Source organism: Falco peregrinus, chromosome 6 (genome assembly GCF_023634155.1).
Source record: "Falco peregrinus isolate bFalPer1 chromosome 6, bFalPer1.pri, whole genome shotgun sequence".
In the NCBI taxonomy this organism is placed as follows: Eukaryota; Metazoa; Chordata; class Aves; order Falconiformes; family Falconidae; genus Falco; species Falco peregrinus.
In genome coordinates this window covers 57,425,688-57,450,871 of record NC_073726.1, presented here as the reverse complement: position 1 = coordinate 57,450,871, position 25,184 = coordinate 57,425,688, and the positions used below count along the sequence as shown (strand labels likewise).

The window sequence follows — 25,184 nt, the reverse complement described above, 5'->3', positions numbered from 1 at the left end:
ATTCTCACCTTCTCTCCTTCAAGTCTAGTGCCTCTGCAGCCACAGAGCAAGTTAATTCAGTTGCTGTTCTGATGGAAAGCCGCACCTTGAAACATGCTTGTTTTCCCATTGTACTAGCAACCTGAACCCTGCATTAGAAGTCATCCAAAAAAACCCCAAACCCAAAAAACAGAGGGGCAGCACCCACTGAAAAGTGACAGCTTTCAGTCACCTCTAGGTACAGTGGTACAGTGTGAAACTAAAGCCTGAAATAGAGTCTTGCAGTAAGTTTTCTGACCCCAGCTACATTCTTTAGTCATGACAGTATGAAACTGTCTACAGAAATTAAACCAATCTGAATTGACTCTTCCCCATCAATGGCACTGGGTGTGGAATCTGAATTTCTTTGAATTTATTGGCATCTCCTAATGCAACTACCCAGCATGACATTTATTTAAGTGGAAAGTCGAGCAATTGAGACTAAGTTACCAGATCTTCTGGTCCCTTTTTCCCCTACAAGAGCTCACCTTCCACCCTTGGACTTCCCCACTACTGAAAAACAGATGAGAGTTTTCTTCACTGATTCACAGAGAAGCATATATCAATATTAATGTCTCATCTAAGCTAATCAGTTTATTGAAAAGAAGTAGTAAGTACTCAAGAAGTGCTCCCTAACTTGTAAATCTAATGAACGTAGGTAAAGAACATGGTGGAAAGGTGGGGGAATCAGTACTGCTGCTGTACTTTGCCAATTCAGGGGATACCAAACTCGGCCTTCACTACTTCTTTGAAACAACCATACCAAGAGCCAGCACATGAAGGATACCTAAACCAAGGCTTTCGTACTGGTGCTAGAAGAGATTAAAACATTTCCTGTTCTTTACTACCAGATTCAGCCTGGGACCGCAGATAACGTCTGAATGTATCACCCTCTCTTCTGAGTGCTACTGTATCATGGAAAACCCAGTTAGTTTTGCAGTTTTACGGTGTAGATACAATTGTCTGCCTTTATATACTTGAATAAATCAGTCTAGCAAGCCAAGTATCAGTGACACTGAAAAAAGTTTGCAACACAGTACCAGCTAACTTGTGACAAGTCTGACTAACTGCTAGGCAGCAGTGAGAAGGGGACAAGTGTGCCGTTTATACCCTTACACTCTGAAGTCCTTGCTGGACAGCTGTCACAACTGATACTAGTACAAATTTAAAATCTTCCATCTCTAACACACTACTATCCCTCATGCTTAGTGACCACCAGGAATTTTAGTTCAGCATATAAGAACAAAAGGTGCAAACTAAAGGCAGCAAGGAGATCTCAATACATACCTTACTCACAGTTCCCACCGACAAACCCAGCTCATTTCCATGCCAGCAGCTCTCTCCTCAGTCACTGAAAGGGAAAATAGGACAAATACTTAGAGATCTTAAACAAAAAACCAAACCAAACAAAAACCATCACAGCCCATTTTCTCCTTTAAGGGTAAGGAGCTCCTTTATCTAGGATTCTTTTTTTCATATGATCTTTAATTCATTCGGCATACACAGCAGAAGCTGGACTGAAATAACAAAGACTGCCATACTTGTATACGCATACCCATGCTACTTGCAGAGCAGAACTTTTATTTCAGGACTACTAGTTTGTCAGTTCTGAAGAATGTATTGCTTGAGATTTACTAAGCCAGAATATCCACCAAGTGATAGACTCAAGCTTCCTGACCTTGTACTGATATCATTCTTAAACACTGGAGAGCAAAAGTTGGAGACTGTTATGACTAGTTTATTACACCATGTCATCTATCCAAACAAAACCAGGGAAAAGTTAAAAAAGTACATTTCAGAGATTTGTCAAAACTGCAGTAGGAATCCCATTTTGGAGGCTGGGAAGAGGGAACCATCCTGTGCACCTTAAAAACTCATAAACGTACTGAAGTAACACCACTTTTCTCTGGCAATACAGTTTTAACAGGCGTGCACAGCAGTACTTGACTAAAAAATAATTACTTCAGAGACTCTGGAATACTATTGTCTCAAACGGCAATAAAAAGGGCTCAAAAGGTGATTTGTAGTTGCCATACTTTTGCTACTTCCTTAGCCGCCTTTAAAAAAAAAAATACAAATCATCATATGAAGGCTTTAACACAGAGTTTCCATTCTGTTTCTTCCTCTGAGCTTTTCAGAATTTAGGGCTTCCTAGATACCAGAAGCACAGAACCACAGTTGAGATGCCATGATATTCTGTCAATAAAAGAACATTAAAAAAACAAGGCACCTCCCCAAATACAAACTTCAGACCAGATGGACTTAGGACCCAAGCATTAACATAGCAGGATTAAAAAAAAAAAAAAAAAAAGGAAAAACTAGAATGAGTTGCCTACTACTTTAACATCAGAAGGAATAAGACCAACTAGACTGATTAGTCACTTCTTCAGAAAGAATGACCACAGCTAGACACTTGGATAACCAGCATATTGCAAAATTTGAGAGTCCCCTGATCCCCAACAAGTAAAAGGAAATCTACTTGGTCAACTCTCCTCCAATTAACAATCCGCAGGAGAAGAGATTTACAGTACTGATACAAATTTAAAAAAAAAAAAGTAAGGACACTACAACTTTAAAAGCTTCCTTTACAATCCCTTTCAGAGAATGTTTCATTTTTTCTTTGAATAAAATGTGTCAGCACACATTAATCATGGCTCTACCACAGAATCAAGAAGTCATTCTGCCACCTCTTACAGTATTTGTCATCAAGTCAGTATTTAGAATTACTTACAACCATTTAAACAATTAATGTGAGAACCCATAACAAGTAATTATTTTTTCTTTAATAAAGCAACCAAACTGATACAACTGTAATTAAAATATGATAACGATGCAAGGCCACAAAACCAAGTATATACTTACAATGTACTTGCCACAAAATTGCAGATCCTAGATTTCCTAAAAGGCAAGGCAAAAAGGCCTCAAGAGGTCAAGGAAAGTCTTACACAAAGATAGTAAACAATTAACCACTATTAAGAGTTTGATATTTCAATATGATTAATGAAGTCCCTAATCTGATAAAATAATTTTCTGGGGCATTCTTCTGACAGCATTAAGCATACAACATCAAAATTTAGGTATGGAATGTTTGCCTGTGATGGTGGTGTTTTTGTAAACCATAAATTATAAGTAAGTGATATTTATCCATATATTAAATTTTTACTCCTGTGCAAGTTTTTGGCATTGTTTGGTTTTGTGTGGGATTTTTTTTATTTCAGTGTTTGTTGGGTTTATTGTTTCTTTGTGACACAGGCACCCCTGAAACCACTTTTCACACATGAAAGTGTGGAGATGTTAAGAAATGCATTTCATTTGAAGATTTCTGCTGGCCAGTCCCTAATTTCCAGAATCTTGCTTTCCTAGATATTCTCTTCCAATTTCAGATTGCAACAGCATGGATAAAGTCATCATATTGCTGCACTTAATTTCCAGCACTTAAGATCCATGTTCTCCTGAATCTCATTTGAGTCAAGACAGATCCAACACTGAGCCTTTGCTTGGTATGCCTGTCCTACCACCTGGTACAGGGCATCTGCTAATCTTTTACAGAAGTGGGAGCCCATAACCAGTCAAAAAATTTTTTGTATCTTCTTCAGCATGTTTTTCTCTGGAAAACATCAAAATGCTGAATATTCCAGGTCTGAAGAATATACCAGGCTATCCCTAACCAGCTGGCAGGGTGAGGCTGAAGAGGGAAGAACCACCCTGTACACCCTATTCTACAACCCTTCCAAGGCACTCATTACCAGCAACTGGCCAACACAAGACTGGATAGACATCTCACTTGGCACAACGTAGAACTTGAAGTCTTACCTCTCAAGGTATGGATGAAGATTAAAAGTAAGTATATAAACACACACATACACTCAGTGATCTCTGGCATCTTTGCAAAAACTTAGCACTATCTTTCAGAAAAGAACATGCATGTGTGTGCATGCATACATGCAAACACACACACTCAGAAAACAGGACGAATTATTTCAATAGCTTCCTTGCCTTGGTTTGTTTACCTCTTCTGAGTTTCTTCCATTAGCTTTCTCAGATGTCCAGAGATCCTTGTTCTCCGATATATAACTCATCCTCCAGGACAGCATATATTTATCTTTCTTTCTCTACTAAGAACTAAAGTTTTATTCCAGATACTCTAGCCAATAAAAGGCCAACTTTAAAACTCTCAGTGCTATTTGTCAAGGAAGTTCCTGTTCAATCTTACATGGTTAAAGTATCACATCCTGCTATTTACTGCTTAGTCATCTGAACCCCAAACAGGAGATAAACTGACTTGCAATGGGCATGGGCTTTTTTTCTAATATGTGTGCCATTAAGCCAAGAGACACTGAAGGTATAATATTCCTATCATTAGCCTTATTCAGTCACTCCATGGAATTTCAATTCAGCTTGAAGATGGAACAACAGAAAACACAGACACACCCAGCCTTCAAAATAACGTCAGACTTCACAAAAATTTAGCAGAACAGCCTTACAACTGTAATGAAAGACAAGCTCTTTACTGCTCCTTCTATATTGCAGCAAGTGAGCAAAGATTAATCTGATAACTGAAACATTTTCTGGCAAAATTCCACAGTTAAGCTGCTTTTGTTGTTCTTTGCTTATAGCACAATCAAAACATTTCTCCAGCACTCCCTTCTCCTCTCAGTCAGTGCAGGCAAAACTCTACTGTCCTAGATTTTTCTGAAGAAAAAATAGTGTCATCTCTAAGAAATGCAGAAGTCTCATCTTGCTGATAAACTCCTCCATCCAATGGAAATGTTTATATGTCAGTGTTTACATGTTCAAGCCAAATGGCTGCTATTCCAGTGATTACAATGGCTTATTGCCTTCACTGGTAACTTGGAGTTTGAGCACGTCTGAACAACGTACAATCTCAATGACATGACTTGCTAGTCTGGTCTGAATGTGGCAATGCAGAATTCACATCCCACCTTTCTAGCAGCCATACTACCTCTCAGATGGAGGCTTTGAAAAGATTCATATTCCAAGTGATCTGTTCCTGTAAAGCATGCTTGACAGAGTGTACAAGAGCAAATTTAGAGACACAGTTATATTAGGCCTAACATTACCTTGGCCCTACCAATCACTCAGAGAAACCTCTCACCCAGGTTTGGGTCCATCCCACACAATGGAATAAAAATTAAATTACAATGCAGACTGTAATCACATTCTGTTGGGAAACTTCTTATATTGCTATAAAAATCAGAAGAGAGGGCAAAACCAGCAATGATTAATTTTAAAAAAAAATCATTCAGGTAGTCTTTCAATGCTTTTCAGAAAGTTACCTTCTGAAGGAGCAAAAGTTTCCCTGTAATTGACAGAAAGTGAATCCTTTCTTACCTTTGCTCAGAGCTGTACCTTTACACATAACACATACGAACAGTTGCAGAAAGAACCAGTTCATCATAGCACAGCATAGCTATGTGTAAAGGATGATGTCATTTGAGTAAGCCTAAATAGGGTGTTGACCGTATGGATCAATCATGCAGTGAAGACATATCTGCAGCGTCTCTACTAAACCACAGAAAGGACAGAACTCGAGGAACCACAGTATATATACACCTCCTCCCTAGTGTTGCTAGAATTGTAACTGTCATATATTACAGGAATCAGTAATTTTAGTCTGAAACAATCTGTAATGTAGGTTCCTGTCCCAAAACAATTTCACACAACTAGATGCATCACTTCAGTCTCCTGTTCCCCTAACATGAAGATACTCTGAAGATGATGTGTAGTCAGCACATTCATTTGCCTCAAAATAGAGAATTTTCTGCATTGCTTTATGCCAGAGGCTCCTGCATTGTTCTACATACATTGCTCTACATACACACTTCAACATGCACCCACAGCAAACAGAGATGAGAGCAGCAGCAAGGAAAAATTTTTATTGCAGTGCTACAGAGGCAGCCCCCAATGATCAGCTGTTAACAAATAACATGCTGGCGCATGCAACAGCAGCTACCACACTTCTTCTGCTGTTCTCCACAAAAACCCTGCTTTTCTGGATCAACAGGGCCAAAACAAGCTGAAATAGGGAGCACAAGTTAATTAAGAAGGATAAGTAGAAGTAGTTGACATGCTGGTTTGTGGTAGGAGAGCAAAAGCAGATGGATGGCATGAGGTTAAGGTGCAAAAGAAAATCCCCAATTAAAAGCTAAGCCTTTAGCTTTCAAGATTTAAAAAGACTTGTGACTGTGTGTTAAATTTCACCTTCTTACAGAGATGTTAATATGGCTGTGTGCCTACATCCAAAATATTTCTTCACACAAGAATAACGATGCTGCACACACACAAGAAAATGGGGGAGGGAAGGGGAGAGGAATGCTGCACAAACTAAATTCATTACTTCAACTTCTGAAATATAAACCAATCTAATTTAAACAATGACAGTACCTTACTCGGTGACAAATTCTAAAATTTTTCTGCCTGGAAAATAAGTGTCTCATATCAGAAACAGAAAAGGATCAAAGAAAGCGAGGTACTGTTACTGGCATTGTTTCTTAACGTCTGAACACATAGTATCAGACTGATGGCAGATTCCTGTACAAGCTGCATGCACCATTTGCCCTCCACAAGGACAACCTGCATTTAAAAATCTCAAGGCATTGACTGACCATTATGGCATACCTAACCATGGTAATGTAAACTGCCCTCACCCCAATGCCATTCATTTCCCTTGAAGAAGCCACTTAACAGTGTTTGCACTCCATAAAGTATTCAAAGGAGGGAAGGTAAAATATACACATTAACCACACACATTATTTCCCTGAAGGACTAAACAGAGTATTTGACAAAGGAATGACTTTCTGAATTCACACAAACTCATCCATTTCATCTATTTGACACACACACATAAAAGAAGAACCATAGGAACAGTTTTAAACTACGGCTCCAAAAACGTTCCCTTTAGCTGTAGCTCTTACTAATCCACTTCTGTGCTCCTTCCCCTCCACTATACATTCCTTTCACCTTCCTCCCTCTTTTATTTTGGGAGCAGAGGAGGAGAGGAACAGAATATGCACAGATTAAAAATCAGGTCTCTAACCTGGCTCAGCATGGAGCCACACAGACATACCATCACTACTGAGGTGACAGCACACAGGGGGCCGGGGGTGGGGGAGGCAGATGGGAATAGGAGCCCCACCACTACAAGAAACGTCTGTGTAACCACATCCTCTGTTTTCAGTCTCAGTTCAGCAATGTGTCCAGCAGGAAATAATTAGAATTGGCTTTCCCAGAGTAGGTGTTTGATGGTTTCAGACCGCTGAACAGTTGCTTTTTCTACTTCCTTTTCAATAGTTTCTCAGGAAAAGACATTGACCCTCAGGACACAGTTGATAAAAAAAAAATAAAAATCTTTAAAGGAAGAGTATTGTGTAACTATAATAAGATTCAGTAATTGTTACCTCTTTTACACAGAGGAAGTCAACTGTACTCTTCAAAAGGGATATTAATCATAATACTGAGTTATCAGTAAGTAAACAGACATTGAGACAGTCCAATCCAAAATAATCTGTAACACAGGAAGGACAGCTGAGTATAGAGAATAAAGACAGAAGACTCTTAGAATTGCTATAAATTATGCTTTTGAGGTAAAAAGCATATATGGAGACATCTCACATGTTCCAAGTGAGTGTAACAATCCTGTGATAATGTTTTGACAGACACATCCTAAGAATTTATCTGCTTTGTGCTCTAACATCCAAACCCAAACCCTTTTTGCTCTGATCCTTCTCTATATCTAATACAGCTGCCCTCTCCCCCCACCAAGTATCACACAATAATGTAATCATGGCTCAACAGCGAAGGAAATCCAGTAGGGCTTTTTATTATTATTATTAAATTAAGGGGTATTTTCATTGCCTGAATGTACATTTCATCTGGAGGTCCAAGGATGAAAGGGTCTGAGAAAAATATTGCTGCTTTACCATGCCAACAGAAGCCAGAGTTATAAAAAACAGACACAAGCAACCACTCCTCCCCAAACCCAAGAGCTTCCTATTATTTCATATTCAAGGGGAGGAAAACTGAAAGACTGCTTTTGGAAAACCCACATACTGTCTTAGCCCTGACAAAATGTCTTCTGTATTCCCTCTTTTCACATTTTATTTTGCGATCTGCTTGTTGTCTGAAGATTTGGGGGTCTTCTCCCATATGACGCTACGAATGGATGGCCTTAATGAAACAGAAATTAAAGCTGCTTCCACAACTGTTGGAACAAGCATACACAGCACAGCACTACTTACATTTTGTACAGAACAATACAATAGGAAGCTGTAACTAGCAATATTTCACTCTCTTCCCAAAATCAAATTTGGTATCTGAATTGTAAGTGAAGACAGGCTGAAAGTGGCTCAGTAAGTTAATATCTGGTAATTAAAGAAGGGAAAATTTGCCTACTTGTCATAAGTTTATGGCATTTGCTTTCAGCCCTGAGTCTCTTTCTCCTTTCAGCAGACAGCATGAATCTAAAGAACAGAAAAGGAGTTCACAGTCAGCTTCAAATCACACACTTATTTTAAAATCTATTATTAGATTCTATTTAATCACAACTATTAGATCACTCATTTAATCACTGCAGCAAATGGGAACAAATGGGTGTCCCTCTTATTTCATATTCAGAAACGATTGAAGTATTTTTGGAAATACTTATGAAGATCTAAAAGCATTACACTTTAGCAGTTCTACAGTACAGATTTTAACAGCATCTTTTCAAAAGCCTACCAATGGGTTTTGTGCAAGCAGCAAGAGATCAGTGCTGAAAGTTTGTTTACATATTTTACTGAAAGTAAAGCCAACACACAATTAGAAAACACACTTCCAATAAGTCAGTAATAATAACTAGCCTTGATGTCAAATGCAAATTTAAAATACAGACAGAATTCCATACTGAATTTTCTCAATGCCCATGCTGGAAGCGTTGAGATAGAGAAATTCAGCTGAGAATAGCTACATTTCATGTTTTCCAAATATTCAGAGCTGTGTCTTCAAATCCTACCAAGAAATAAAAAGCACCTATTGGTTTCCACAATCCAAAAAAGAAGCTACAGACCTAAACAGAAACATTTTTAATGCCTTCAAAATGTACTTTCTATTGATGGTAGACCAAGGATGCAGTTTCACGGCAGAGGCCCTGACACTGTCTGGACAAACACGATACAAGAAAGGAAGTGCTATAAGCAGCAGCAAACCTGAAACCCCTTACTCAGCTCACTCAAGGTTCATCATGTGAAAAAGAACCACTCAGAACCATATTAACAACAAAGTTTGCATGATGCAGTATAAGGGTACACAGATGCAGATACTAAAGGTCTCAGGAGGCTATTTCCACTTAGGCACATGGCAAGGGGTCAGAGTTTTCATCCTCAATCGGGACATATGTGAAATTACAGTCGTCTTTGACACAAGATTTTACAGTCACAGAGAGGGAGATCTAGTCCCCACTGGACAGGCGCCTAGGACACAGGGATGTAATATACATCTAGCCATAGCGCGGACCAGCACCTTCTCAGTGGGGAGCGTTAACAGCGCTGGGTTAATACAACCCGGGGTGTGCACGAAGCGGTGGGGGCGGCGGGAGGCGGCTGCTGCACAAACCCTCGTACACTCCTGTCAGCACTACCAGGCCTGTACAGCCGGGAAGGGAGCACCGGAAAAAAACCAGCCCGCCGCCGACCGGCCAGACGCGAGGCGCCCGGGACAAGCGAGGGGACACCGTGCGCCCAGCCCCTAGGGGCAGAGGCGGGGAGAGGCCGGAGCGGGGCAGACGCGGGCCAGGGGCCGAGGGGACAGGCGCGGGGGCGCCCGAGGGGGACAGGCCGGCCCGCGGCTGGAGGGAGCGGCCGTGCCCCAGCGGGGGGCGGCCCGTCGGGGCGGGCGGGGGCCCCGCGGAGCGGAGCTGTCCAGCCGCGCCGGGCACACGCCTCCCCCCGCCACCGCCGGCAGGGGGGACGGGGAAGAGGGGACGGCATCGGGGGCGCGCGCCGCCCCTCCCCCCGCACCGAGGGCCGCCGCTGAGGAGAGGTCCGGGCGGGTCCCTGCGGGCGGGCCAGCGCCCACCCCCGCCTTTCTTTGCCCCCGGCGGCAGAGGCCGCCTCGCAGCGCCCGGCCGAGCCGCAGCTCCGCACTCACCCGGTCACGGCTCCATCCCGCTCCGACCCCGCCCGCCTCCGGCGGAGCCGCCGCCGCCCGCCGAGAACGCGCTTCCCCCGCGCCTGCAACCCGGCCTCGCCACCGCCGACCGGCGCCTCGCAACCGCGGAAGCGCCCGCCCCGCGCCGCCTGCTTCGGCGACACGCGCCGGCCTCCGCTAATCAGAGCGCAGCGGCGCGGGTGAGCGCCACCGGGGCTCGCCAATGAGCCGCGAGCACCTGGGGAAGCTAACGGGCCCGAGGCAGGGCGAGGGGGCGGGGCGGGGCGGGCGCCGCATGTCTGACGGGGCGGGCGGCCAATCGAAAGGCAGGGGTGATGTCATCGGCGGGGGGTGGGCACGGGGCGTCCCTTGAGAAGGTGGGGCGGGGAGGGGCGGCTCCTCGCCCTTAAAGGGACAGCGACGCCCTGATGGCCTTCGCGTGTGTTGCAGGACGGGTCTGTCGCGGGGCGGACTGGCGTGTAACTTTTATTGTGCTTATATTTTTATTATATTGTAAGGGAATGTTTTCTAAAATCTGCTGTGAGAACGGCGCCGTGAAGGCCTGGCTGGCGCTGGCGAGGGGACAGGGCCCCCTAGGCCCTGCGGTGGCACCGTAGGGCTAGGCGAGGGCAGCCCCGGGGCAGGCCTGGCTGCCCCTTTCTCCCTGCACCCCCAGCCCGTGCCTTCCCAATGCCACCCACCACCAGTCCTTGGGGTGGGCCCGGGTCGGTGCCCTGCTGCGGAGGGGAGGCAGGTCCACAAGGGAAGAGGCTGGGTGCCATGTTGTGTCGCTGCCCGACCTGTGACTGAATTGGATGTTTCAGCTGCCCCTTCGCTGGCTGAACCCTCCGAATGGGTGATGTGCTTCTCCTGGAGAAGTGCGTTGTTTCTTGATTTAATACGAAGTCAGGAAAAGAAACCGCAAATGGGTGAAATGCCCATGATGAAAACTGTGGTTAGCTGGGGTGGGATTGTTGAGAAAATAGAGGAACGATGCCATTCCTAAAAGGCAGGATAGAGGATCATAATTACATTATTATAGTGTTGTTAGAAATAGTCAGCGCAGTTTTACCTGCAATGCTGTTCTCATCCCAGAAATAGTGCAGTTTTACCTGCAATGCTATTCTCATCCCTGCTTATTGTATCTCAAAAGGACATTGCAGACATGAATCATGACAGAGTCTGTAACAACGCTCGGTGAAGGACTGTCTCACACTGGGAAGCTGAACAAATTGGGAACACCTTTCAAAATAAAGAAAAGGGGGCACAAGGAAAGTATGCAATAATAAATGGTACAAAGAAGGCATGACTGGCCCTTCTTTATTCTTTCATGTAATCAAAGAACTAGAAGACATGATACAACTGCAAAGCAATGTATGTGAAGTAGTTAGGAAAAAATGTTTGTGCCATGTACAATTAAACTATGAAATTCAGGGTAAGAAGCTTGATGATACCAGAATGTTAAGAAGAACCAAATACTTAGACAGTTACTGCCAGTCAGCTGCTATCTTGCCCTAGTTTCCAATCCTGACATTTACAGCTCTTTGCTTTTCACTCCCAGGGATCCAGTTCAGCTTTGGCTATGCACATAAATCTTGATGTAACATAATTCTTCTCCATGCTTTTTGACAGTTAGCCCTCCAGAGGTAGTTTGGCGAAAGAGTAAAGTCAAGAACATGAAACGTTCCCATGGATAATGGTAATTCTGAGAATTTTAGGTTTAATGACAAAATTGGGAATATTTACCTTCCTTTTCTCCCATGTTTTCTAAGAATAGCTCCTTAGGGATCTGGGAGAAATGCTCCAAGTGGATGAGAAAGCATGGATGTCTTTCTGGTTTATGTTGCTGATTTTAGCAACAATGCTGCGTGGCTTGTTCTGGAAATCATTTGCTTAAGAAACTTGTTAATAGAGCTGTTTAACAGAGTGGGGGGACAGATGATGTGTCCAAAAGTATACTACAACTGATGGTAAGGCTTGCAGCTATGCCCATATTACCACTTCACAAGCCAGAGTCCTATTACCAGGCTGTATTTTCCTTCAAACAGATGAACATGTAAGAGACAGAAACTTTTCCCTTCGTTTCTATATGTAGGTTTCATTGGTTTCCTAAAGTCTCTACAGATTTACAAACTTACATATTACTGATTGATTTTAGTATCTGCTACTGTGTTTTTCTGAAGTTCCAAAGGTATTTACAGGCCTTGATAAATATACAGTAGGGAAAACCAGAAAGAACAAACTCTGCTTGCAGAAACCTTCTGTCTTCACCAGTAATAATGAAAAGTGAAGAGCAAATATTACATGCAAGCTATATTTTTTTGGTTTAGTTTTGAGGGCCTGTTATTTTCAGTAGCTTTCAGTTTCCTTAAGACTTACAATGAGTGAACTAAATTCACGTTTTATTAACAGATACATAACAGAAGTCTGCAGTATTGGTAAAGGCGGCAGATCAAGTATGTTAAATGATGTCCATTTGATTTAATGTTAGGTTAAGGATTACACTGAACAAAGGTGACACCAGTGCGGTGTAACAGAGTAGAGCAGAATTCAGTCTAGTTAGAGTGAGACTAATTCTAAGTGCAGTTCTGAAGTCAATTGCATAATTACAAAATGAAGCTACTTTTGGGTGCCTACCACAAACAACTTAGCTTGGAATCTTAATAATCATTGACGTAGCATTACATTCAGTTTTGCATTCAGATTTCCTCTTTAAGGAAAAGCAGCAAGAATGGGGGGAAAACACCAAAAGAGAACAAAGTTAAAAGGTGTCCCTAAAAGTGTTTCTAAAAATAAAGAAATTAAAATGGCTCAATACTAAGCTTAACCTTAAAGACTGGATGGCCTTCAGCCATCTAAAGATGACTCTGCTTAAAACTGTAAGTTATTAAAGAAACCTTAATGACCCAACAACTCAGAACATGCCTAATAATGTTTGTTGTTTGGCATTAGGTCTGACGGACAAACTTTCTCCTGATGGAGAAAGAACCTGGTTGGTACAGGTAACTATTCCAGTTCAATTTTTTTTGAAAGTAATGAATTCTACTGTCTTGGCTTCTGACTAGTTATACACGTCTTAGCAGCTCAGCAAGATTTCCAGTGGTTTGCACGGGCCACAGCAGCAGATGCTCATGTGCGTGTGTGCGCACGAGTGAGAGTGTGCAGGGGCTTTCCAGGGCCCTGGGGAAACTCCTCCCAGAGGCACTTGGCCAGCCAGGGTTGATTGCTAGCCCTGGGCTCAGGAGGGACTGTAGGCTGGCTGCCCTGGCCAGGCTGCTGCAAGACACCGACCTAGACTAGCCAACTAAGGGAAGCCAACTCTGTGGCTCCTCTCCCACAGCAGCTCTGGCAAGCAGTTGCGCATAGGTGGTTTCTGCTGGGCCATAACTGCCTGCATCGAGGCTGGATGAGCTCTTCCACCAGACCAAGCACTGTCGGTCACTTACCAGCTCAGCTTCTGTGTATGGCCTCAAGCCAGAGCCTACACTTCCCTCTCAGGCTGCAGGGCAAAGGTTGATGAGGAGGGTGTGCCTGTCAGAGATGGGCAGGGAAAGGAATAGGAGGGTGCAGAAGTGGGTACTGAGTTCAAGCATGGGTATTTGAATACACAGGAGGAGTAGTGGACTGTAGATGCTGAAGACTGGGCTCCTAATGGAGAGCAGAGAGGTGTGAAGACACCCTTCTTCTGTACACGGTCCAGCTCTGAGCAGGCAGCTGCTGCAACCACCTGAGGCAGTACCACAGTCCTGCTATGTTAGGAGCCCCTGTGAGAGCTTAAAGGCAGTGGCTGAGTTTGGGGTTGTGTTGTAAAACTAGGAGGAGATGGTATGTTCTCAGCCTTGTTTAATCAAGTCCTGACAAGAGTAAGAGATGGCTGGAAGTGCCTGACATGACTCTCTGCCTTCACAGAGGCCAATCTCTTGCACTTTTTTAATTGAATCATGTTCTTTACATCATTTCATTCTTATTTTCCATGTCCTGTACATCAGTGGTTGGTTGCTGTCCTCTAATCTTCATGGTACAAATGCCTCTTGAGAAAGGAGCTGGGAGAGGACATAAACATCTTACAGAGGTAGTTCAGTGGCTATGTTCAAAGCATTAGAGACAACTGTTTTACCTGTCTTACTAAGGATTTTCCATTTTGAAATGTATCAACAGTTTCAGGTTGGTAAACAGCAACATATTTCTATTACTGTAAGCTTTGCTGGACAAGCAATCTGTCCTTTTCAAGGAAAGAGCATCTTGTGGGCTCAGCTGCTCAAGGAAGGAGTAACATACGGGAAAAGTAAAGCAAAAGCAACTGAAATCTTTTCAGAAGTGTGTCATTTTGGCAACCATCAAGCACAAGAATTTCCAATAAATTGTTTGGGGAAGTAGTAAGTGCATGTAAAAAGTGCATGGACTAGTATCAGAGTTCAGGCTTAATAATTACAGTGTCTTCTGTCAATAAATTATTAACTTACATTCTTCAATAAATTATTAACTTAAGGCTGTGGCTTCCAGGTTTTGATCCACATGGGTAGAAAAGTGTTCAACACAGTAAACAAGACAGTTTACAAACTCATCGGTTCAAAAGTGCAGTTCTAAAGATACGTTGTGGTTTATGTTGTGAGAAAAGTTGAAGTTTTGCTATGATCTTTTGGTCTGAAAGGACTGCAACAGACACCAACTCGTTTCTAGCGTTATTGTACTATTTTACTGCTTCCCATAGATGGAGCCAAATTCACATCATCCAGCTGCAATGAACGCAGCTTCCCCAAAATCAAAGAGCTATACAGCAGCACGGTTTGCCATGTGTCCCACAGCCCCATTTCCTGCCCATTCCCCTAGGCTGACTCCCTAATACTGTTTCACTGTCTCCCAAGTCCGTTCCCACAGTGCAGCAGCAGCAACAGTCATGACACGCAAAAGTGCTAATCCGACACTGACTTTCCCATACAGCTTGAGGGGAAATGTTTTTCAGATGTTACAAATCCTACCTTTCTAACCACACGTTATATCACAGCTTTCACTTTTGGTCTATTCTTCCACATATTGAATGGATAAGGCATTAGAAAGGTCTTAGGAATGTTTTGGAGGCTTCTGCCTTCCACTCCTGCACTGGTCTTGAGCAAAACTCTGATCTACCAGGTCTTGTGACTCTGGCCTTCCACTGCAAAATGTTTGGGATCTACGGGTCCAATGGAATGACCTGTAATAGAAAGTAGGAACTTTGGAGAACATGGAGGAGGACTCTACGGTCTCTGCCACCTGTGAAGTGATAGCTAAATTACAGCAATTTGATCAAAAACTGCGTAAGGAAGGTAGTCACAACTATCAGCCAAACAAAGATAAGAGCGTGACAGGGTAAGGAGTGAGCTTTTCCAGCCTTTGGGGCCAAGAAATCATAGTTACCCTCCTGACAGCAACTCAAAGTTCTTTGCTCACTTCAAGAGCCAAGGACGATGCCTTCACATCTGTGTTCAGAACAGTGCAAAGCCACTCATGTCCCAGTACGAGGCAAGAGTAAGTATTTCCACACCGCTTTTACCTACCTGGCAATAGGTTTCATTACATTGGACTTGAAAGTGTTGTGGAAACATCTGAGGCAACATACTGTATGGACAGAGTGCCCTTTTACTAGCCTTTTTTTTTTTTTAAGCAAGGCCACAAAGCAGATAGATAGTTTTCCAAAAGACCATTACATTTAAAGGGCTGGTCTTGTAATCTTGCTATTCAGTGTTCAGGCTGGATCAAGAAAGATAAATTGAAACATGGAGACTACGTGCCAGTAATATCCCAGTGATACAAATGTGCAACTAACTGGAGAAGATGTCTGCCTCCGGTTTTATATCCCAGTGGTTCTATGCCTGCAGTTGCATTTGCAGGAGTTGCTATACTTTATCCCTTTCACAGAGGCATGTGGAGTGCAGCAAGAGCTTGTGACAATCAAACAGTTGAAGAAGCTGGGAAGGGTTTTCTGGTGCCAGATCAGTCTTTTGGACGGAGCCTCCTCTTCCAGTGGCTTGCTGTGAAGAAGAAGTGCTGGATCCTGCTCTGGTTTAGCACATCCTCATCAGGACTGTATTATTTCCCAGCTGCCGTTCTGACTCCAAAGTCTGCTCTTAAAGGAGTTATGTTCTTCATCTTTCTTTCATCGCTAGAGAAGGTGCAGCTGGAGGATTTGGAAAGAGGAGATCTGATCCCCACACAACCCCAGGGGTCCCCAGAGAGGTGAGTAATCAGCATGGGGAGAGGAAATGTGTGACACATCTTTAATTTGTTTAGATGTTTCCTGTGAAGCAAGCGAGTACAAGAGGATCTTTGGATTTCTCTTTGCAAAGCCTGGGTCTGATTTCAGCTGCGATGTCATCCCAAAAGAGCTGACTCATCCAGCAGGGATGCAGCTCCAAGGAACACATGCAGAGGCTGGGAAAGTTCAGAGCTATTTTCAGAGCTCAAGGGAGTTGCACTGTGGGGTCCCACTTTCTGGAAGAGGTACTAGACAGAGAGTGTGCTGTCCAAGAGGCTCAGCAAAAACTGGCCACTGCCATGACCCCGCAGGCTTCAAAGCAAACAGACCACAAAGGCAGAAATTAACGGGGGAAAATAATCGCCATCCACTGGGAAAGTGTTTCTTTTGGTGTTTTGATCTTGCCAATCACCTTCCCATAGCTTAGCTGCATTAAATAGTCCTGGAGAAGGAATTTGGCAGTGCCCAGACGAAGATGGTCCACAGGAAAATTGCATGGCACAGTGGCAGAGCACGCTGATATTCAGCAGCCTGACTGCAGGCTCTGCTTCTGCCTCAGTTTACCTGGTCTGTTTACCTCAATCCAGCTACCGTGCCTGGTATTTCCATAACTCTCCCTAGTCTGAGTAGGACTTTTTAACATAACTTTCAGCCTTCCAGCCTTAATAACAAGATTTACAGTTGTGACAATAAACATTTCAAAATGTGATTGAAAATATATATTAAAAGCAGGGGAGGGGAAAGCTCTGGAAGGAATTTAGAGTATTCTGATTTATGTCTGAGAAAAGAGGGATTCAATGAAAGGAAAAAAAGAACGAGCGCTTAATGCTGTCTGGGGAACACAGCAGCAGCCTCTCTCAGACAGGCCTGATGTCCTTACAAAATAACCAACCTGGGAATGAGCAGCCCAGGAAAAAAAAAAAAAAAAAAAAAAAAAAAAAAGAAGAGGCACGAACAAAGGAAGTAGGAATGAAAATCAAGCGGAGCTGCTTGCAACTTTCCCCAGCACCTGCTGCAGCACAACACTGAAACTGAGTGCATGAATTTGCTCCCAAAGAAAGACAGCCTTGTGTGGCAGAGCTGCCGGGCAGACACCAAGGGCTATTCCAGCTGCTGGCAACATAGCAAGAGCGATGGGCTCCTGGCCAGGGCTCCTCTGATGGAGCCCACGTAAATCAGAGGAGTGCCTGTGGGCAGTTTGTGAGCACTGGGGACTGCTCAGCATCTTGGATGCTGACATACCAAAACTCCTGTTCACAGGAGCCGTTTGTCAGAGTTAGATGTCTGGTTAAAGGGCCCGATGATAAAGCACCCTCTGCAGAGCTGATTTCTCCAGAAATGTGCACAATGCCAGTATGTAATGTCAGGAGGCAGCTTTGCCTGAAATATCCAGGGGATCTTGTTTCAAAAGACTGGATACTGGAGAAAGGAGGTAGGTTGGGATATGAAGGGCAGCTATGATTAAAGGGAGGGAGAGACTGCTATGCTGAAGCCCCCTGTGATTATTTCATTTACAGAGAGACACTCAGAAAAGGGAGCATAGTAGAAAAGCAGAAAATACTGAAGACTATAAAGGTGCTCTGTTGGGTGCTGGTTGCTTCTGTACTGAATGAGGACTCAGTGAACCTGAAGGTGAAGCATTTTTAAATGGGTAACTGGAGATATGTTTATTACAGAATAATGCTACCCTCTGCAGGAAATGTATTTACTATAGAACGATGTTATTTGTGAGAGTTTCACAGACCGTCACTGAGAACAAGAGTCAGCTTAAGTCTTGAATAGGATTAGAGGCAGGAAAAAAGAGGATAATAAGAGGCTGTTACTTTTATTCTCTCTTTCATGTTTGAGGAATAAGATCCCACTAGCTTCAGGGCATAGAGCAACCTCAGAAAGCCAAGACTAGAAATAACTTCTTGTGTGGGCAAATGAGCCTATTCTTCTCTTGAACTTTTCTGGGAGTAATCTTCTGCTGGTTTCTGTCATAGATAGGATAATAGCCTGCAGGGGTATTTTTCTGTTGGCATGTTTGTTACTGCTGGGGTTTGTTAGTAAAGGTATGAGCTGGAATTTCAAAGACTGCTTCTAGGCCACTTTCACTGGCAGAAAAACACAGTGTGGCAGATGTAGATAGAGGTATACTGACTGACATGCTTTTTCCACCACTTGATTCTATCCCAAACATAAGAAAAAATGAAATAAAAGCTGCATTTTGTGATTATGTTTATTTTTTTCACATCAACTCAGTCTTCAGAGCTTCTCTTGGGTTGATATTGTCCAACCTTGTATCTTGGGCATCATCTATCTCCTGGACATTGTCTGCATCTCTGTTGCAGTTTCTGCTGTAGTGAAGAAATCCAACCTTCTCTGCTGCCATTATGTTCTGGACATCTTCAATCTTTCCATAGCAGTTCATCTTTGGGTTCTGTCAGCATATGGGCAGTGGGGTCTGGCACATTGGGAGACCCATGTTCACTCCCGCTGCTATGGATGTCAGCAGTTCCCCAGGACCCCTGTTCTCACTGCTGTGTCCATAGACTGATGTTTAGCCACTGTTCACCAATCTTTTCCCTAAGATGTTGGAAGTCACCTCTTGCTGACTTGAACCTTTGCCCTCTGTGGGCATGTCCTCATCAGAATTACCCTGGCATCTTACGGATACTTAGGGTGTCACTTGCTGCCGTAGATACATGCACCCTCTGATCCTCATCTGCTCTTGCACCTGAAATATGTGCATCATCCTGGGCTGTGCACCGAGCTGGCTCATCCCCCTGTGCACTTGGTGGGTGATGAGAGCTGTCACTGGATCTCTGTCAGGTCAGTGACCCAACACTGGCTGGGACTGACTGCACTTTTGCCAGGAGGCAGATAGCAAGCCAAAGAATAAAAGTATTCGATCTAAAGGGGATATCAAGTATTACGTACAGGTGCCTGGAGTCCAGAAAGACTTCAAAAGGCTGTTTAATTTTCCCTGGTGAATCCATGCTTTAAAATGTTTAAACAAATCAGTTGTATAATGTGGTCAAATGACAACTATATATATGGAAGAGAACGGTGATAATGATTCACAAAACTTTGGAGGATAGAAATGTCAAGGAAGGAGGAGTGGTTACAGTGGTACTAGTGTGATAGCCAGGAGGACTCAAGTGAATTTGAGAAAAGGAAAATCTTGGCCGAGTACAAGGAACAAAAATATAAACTAAATAAAGCAACCTAAAATAAGTAACTGTACAAAGCCTAAGAAACCAAACAAAGCCTTTCCTACATGTAGTTATTTTGAAAGAGGAAAAGTACCAGATACTACACTGAGTTCTCTGTGAGTTTCACTCTTGTTACGGGTTTTTATGTGGGAGCCACTCAAAAAATTATGGTGGTGGTGGCTGCCTAAAATGGAAAGAGCCAACAATAATCTCTGCTGGATTTGAATAATCCCTGAAAGGGAGAGGCTGAAACCCGTCAGAAGCAGTAAATTAAAACTGAACGGAAACCTGGCACATATAGTAAATGACACATATATTAAATGGCACGGTCTTTTGTTGGGCATTGCGCATAGAGGACAGACACATCATGATTTTCCATGTCTAAAATAAAAAGCCTATTAAAAGTAATTCTTCCAGTTATGGAGACAAATTTGACTAGAGTGATTTGTCTTCTTATTACAGAATGGATCCTCTTTTTCTCTCTTTTTTTTTCTTTTTTTTTTTTTTGTTTCCTCCTTTCCCTGGTGAGCTTTAAGTGTAGAGAAAAAAAGGTGTCTGATCTGGGCAAGAGTCTGGCACATATGGGGGGTCTGAAACTGAGAAAAATATTGCTGCTTTTCACATTGACACTGCTCTGTCTTCACTGGAGTGTCTCCAGAGTTTAGAGGATGTGATAAAGTATGTTCAGTCCAAGTGGAGAAAATCTTAAAACTTCACACAAGAAGAGAAATAGTCTTTAAATTTATGCACTGTATTAGCAAACCATAGCAGCAGCTAAACCAAATGTTCGAAGATGTGGAAATTTAACATCAGATTAAGGGTCAAAAACAGATCAAAGCTGAGTTTCCCAGGTGAACTTCTATTTTTCAGTGAAAGTTTTTTAAAATGAAGGCTAAAAATAGCTGTATATTGATGGCTGTGCTTTGGTGGGTGAGTGTGTAAAACAAGGCTGGACCAGCAGGACAGATGCTGGGAAGGAGAGCATCCTCTTCAGCTTTACGAAGCACTGACTCCTGTGCAAGCGGGAAGGCAATGAGCTGCTGCGCCATGTTCACAGTACACTAATGCTGGTATTTTCGGTACATACCAAACCCCAGATCAAATAACTCCACTGTTAGATCATGCTAAAGTGCTCTGCTGCTTATTTCTCTCTGTCACATACAAGTTACCAGGCTGCAGAGGCATCTGCAAAAGTGGTATATAGAAGTTTTAAACTGTATAAACTTTGGGTCTTAAACCAAACAAATGTGCAATCAATGAGCACTCCTTGCTCGGTGTTTATGCTGTGGTGAAGAAGGCCTGGGGTTCCTGCTGGAAAGCAGGATGACAATTTTAAAAGGGCACGGCACAGCACCAGGCAGCAAGTCCCTGCACCGGCCCACTGTGCCTGGCCCCATCAGGGCCAGACCATGCAGAGCCATCGCTCTGCTCCTTCCCGCTGCCCCGGTTTCTGTGCCCAAGGGATGCGGCTCAGCACTCTCCTCACTGCGGGGCTTTGGGGCTGGGGCCGCTAGTGGCTGCTGGCAGGGAGGAGGTGATGGGAACGCGCTGCCATCGCAGCACTCTCCTTTGCCCTCTGTGGTTTTGAGCTTTTGGGCCTTTTGTTCCAAGAGCAGTGCTCTCAGGATGTTTTCATTCACACCTCTTTGCAGATGTAACTGTCTGCCAAGTCACTTGCCTTTTTTTTTAATCTGGGAATATCCTCAGCGTGTTTTACGACACAGACATTTGAGTCCCAGGATCTACCAGCACGCATAAGTATCTGCAATCTTTCTTTGGACATAGGCCACAGGCTTGCTGCTTGCCACCCCATCCAAGACAGCAGAAACGGCTGCTCAAAGCAGTGCCTGGGCCTTGTTTGCTGGAGGGGGTCCCTGGCTGGCCCCAGCTCCCAGCCCCCAGCCCCATCCCAGCCCTCTCGGCAGGCGAGATGTGCTGTGCCAGCAGCGCTCTGCTCTGTCTCTGCTCAGCACAGCACCCCGGGGTGACAGCCCTGCTGATGCACCGAAGGCTCTGCACTGCTTCAGCCCATGCGGGGCGAGGGGATGAACTGCAGTGCCCCATCAGCTGGCAAAGCACAAGGGAGATCGATCAGTTTAAGTCCTCTCTCCTGCTTTGCCACTGAGCCCTGCACCGTCCTCTCCCACCCAAGCATCCTTCCCTCTTTTCAGATCCTGTTTATCATCCTCTGCTCCCCAAATTTCTACCACTAATTATTTTCCCACACCTCTTGATTTGTGTTTCAAACCCTCTATTCCTTCTACTAACACACCCCCAGCACCTACACCTGAATGCAAATACCAGGAGCCCTGAACGTGCCACAGACAGTCTCTCTCAACATCATCATCATTAGTAGTAGCAGAAATAGTATTAGTAGTAGTAATATAACACCATATAATAATTATATTAGTATATAAAACAGGTAAAATAATGCCAATAATGTAACTATCCTACAGCTGGGAGGAACAACTCCCAGGAAAGCCCTGCTCCATCCAAGGATGGCACATGCTTTGTGGATGTAGCCCTCACGTGCTGAGGGAGATGTAGGAACCAAGGCAGTGGTGCTGTGTGTTTTCATTGAAAGACTTACAGTCTCCACAGGGGTGGAGCAGAGGGTAGTAGACAGACTACCTTACATCTGAAGTCCCTGCTTCAGGGTGTATCTGTGTTAGAAAATCTTAATGAAAGAAGATGCGCTTTCCTATTTACAGTAACAAAACTTATTTCCCTTAGCCAGGTCTGGAGAAATGGCTGAGTTGTGTTAGCTGAAACTTTCCTGAGACAACACAGGCCACAGACAGACAGCATAGAAGCTTTCTGCCCATACCGCTTGTTAATGCTATCAGCAACTTTAAACAAGACTTGATAAGAAGGGTCAGGTAAACGCAGCTATTTGTATTCCTCCCTGTGCCTCTCATGATGATCTAGCCTTGTTCGTCTTGCTGGGTCAGCAGTTTATAGCTAGGTGAGACACTGGGGGAGCCACGGGTACCTTCAGAGAGCTGTAATATTTAGCTATCCTTTTTGTTTTGTGGCAAAGGCAGCAATGGAAGAGGACAAATGATATCCGGCAAGATGATTTGTGGTGTGGAGGGAGAACACCTTTGTCCTCTCTGAGCACCCACCTGTTTTAATGCTGCTAGTGATGAGTCTGTAACACTGATAAATCAGTGATGGGATTTGTGCTTGCCACTGAAAATGTGACTATGGAAGTAGCTGGACAAAGTCTAGGTTAGAATCAGCAGGAACAAGCATGGATGTGTTCTTTTCTTGCAGTTTGGACATCCGTATCCTGAGAAAATCAAGCACTGTCCAAAACAGGCAGTGTTCTTGTATTTGCCAGTCAGAGAGATATTTAATTAGTGATATCAAGAGGGAAAACACACATGTTAGCAAGGACAGGCTGTCTTGATCCATGTTTATTTGTGTTTTGGATTTCCTGTGAGCAGGGTCCGTGACCCAGTGGTGTAAGCTCCAGCACCTCGCTCTGCAGAGAGGCACCCCCAGCAGCAGAGCCACCTGATGGGGTGCTGGGGAAGGGCTTGGCAGCAGGGGTCCTCAGGGAAGAAAGATCCAGCTCTGTGGCTTTATTTTCTATAGCCTGTGCGGTAGATCTCTTGACAGAAGTCTGAGGCCACCATCTCCTGATTCAGGGTCCTCACTAGCAATGCTGATGCTCATGAAGCCGTTGCTTCCCCCCTATATCTCCCAACCATTCCTTCCTTCAGCTGCATCTCAGCACACTGCCACCTCTGCAGTGACAGCACGATGGGTTATAGAGCCAAACATTGAACCCCATCAGGGAATTGATCCAGGCTAAAAACCCAATACAGCAGGAGGAGAAGGGGGCTAGATCTCTTCAAATGGCTACAAAGAGCTACAAAAAGCTCCTCAGGAAAATGCAGCCCTGGGGGTTCAGATGGCCAGCCATGACCTGTTCTGCCGGGACGTGCGAGCAGGGGGCTCCCCTGGCCCTGCCTGCCTTTCCCCAGCAGAGCAGGTAGGCAGGAGGCACAGTACAGTCTGTGGCCATACTGGGGCTTCCAGACAACCTGCGGCAGCTCGGGGCTGGAAACCCAGACAAATGCCCACAGGCCATCTGGATGACAGTTTGAGGTGGGAAAAGCAAATGTGCCGAAGGAAACCCATCTGCGTGGGTGTCCTGCTTTGTTCTGCTGACCGAGTCTGTTCCTGTGTTCAAAGATAATCTTCACGTGGAAAAAAAGAAGGGGGGTGCCTTTCTGCCCCCACTTTTTTCACTGCTCAATGGTAAATAAAAGCGTTTGGGAAAGTGTCCTTCCTCACCTTCAAATTTTTCCACTGCATCAGAAATTCAGGTCATAGCAAGCCTGCGAAAGCTTCTGGTGATAAAAAAGGAGCAGTTGTGGGAGCCACCAACCGCAGCAACATTCAGGGGAATTCCGAGGGAGGGGAAATGGGTTTGTCAAGACCACCTGGAGCTCTGTGGGCTACTGAGGGGACTAATGAGCAACAGGCAGAAAAAAGTGGTGAAAGTTTCCAAGAGTAATAGTCATTGCACAGGGTTTCACTGGTAAATTCACTCTGCAAATACAAGAACTCCCAGAAGTGGAGGGCACCCACGCTACACCCTTAATAAAACCTCTCTCTCAAATCACAGCAACAGACCCCAATCCTACTTGCAGTTCACCTTCCTCTTACACGGTTTTTGGGCTTCCCACCGTGGCCATAGCTGATGGCTACCCCTGCTTCAGAGCCTCCTGCAGCCCAAGCTCTGCTTACTCACTTGTGAAATAGGTCGTATGTGGTTGAGCTTTTGAAGTTCACTACTCACTTCATCCACAGCCCTGAAAGATCTGACCACATGTGGACACGGGCTGAACCCCAGGCAGATATTGCTGGCAAACAGCTGGTGATAGAGCTCAGTTAAAAAACAGGGGGCATAGTAAAATCATGAGTGTGAGCTTTCATGGTGAAAAGGAACAGTAAATTGAGCCTTAAGCACAATGTCTCTCTTACACTTAATTTAACGCTCATTCTGACAGCTCCTGGTGATGCAGAACTTTCATCTGCTGGCTACAGCCTCTCCCACAGCCATGACTCAGCTGGCCCTTGTCTACATGCCTTGTTTGAGTGGGAACCTCTCCAAGAGGCCCTAATAATGTTGTCCCCATGGCCCCAGCTGTTTCTGACTGCACAACTGATGCAGCACAACTGCATCAAGCAAAGCCCAGGAAGAGCTGGTCCCAGTCACTGGTTGTTTGGGAAGGGGAGAAGCACTGCTTCAAGTCTAAGCTCACTTGTGGCCAGGAAAACTCCTCCAGGCTGTTGTCTCTGCCCTTCCCATCCCGTGTTCCCTGTCCTTGTACTTGAGGACCTGCACATTTTATTACATTAGTACCACTTGAAGAATTGCATTTGCTAGTCTGTTTTTGTTGGATGGGGGCAGGAGAAAACAAAACGGTGAAGGCTTGATGGTGCTGCCATCCATCAGTCTGCAGGTAAGAAGTTTGTTTGATAATGGAAAATATTAGTATTTTCTTTGTAAACTGACTTTCCATCTGGTGTTACAGTCCCCTAGCCTCTCCCTCTTGACAGGAGAGTTCTGCCACTGA

The 25,184-nt window shown here is 44.3% G+C and overlaps 1 protein-coding gene and 1 long non-coding RNA gene across 3 annotated transcripts in view; both read right to left on the bottom strand.

The window, feature by feature from the left end:
- Positions 1-10,317, bottom strand: part of MRTFA (myocardin related transcription factor A) — a 99,464-nt gene extending 89,147 nt beyond the window's left edge. Inside the window, exons 1-3 of one of the 2 annotated variants that reach the window (XM_055809150.1) lie at positions 10,162-10,311; positions 8,431-8,498; positions 1,306-1,369 (exon numbers count right to left, since the gene is read on the bottom strand). The gene's annotated coding sequence lies outside the window, so the exon portion shown is untranslated. Of the gene's footprint in view, positions 1-1,305; positions 1,370-8,430; positions 8,499-10,161 lie in introns of both variants that reach the window. The other variant, XM_055809149.1, reaches the window with a different exon arrangement.
- Positions 10,318-10,585: 268 nt separating this feature from the next.
- Positions 10,586-25,184, bottom strand: part of LOC114012173 (uncharacterized) — a 29,036-nt gene continuing 14,437 nt past the window's right edge. The window contains exon 4 of the long non-coding RNA XR_003554476.2: positions 10,586-11,163. This is a non-coding gene — a long non-coding RNA (uncharacterized LOC114012173). The remainder of the gene's footprint in view (positions 11,164-25,184) is intronic.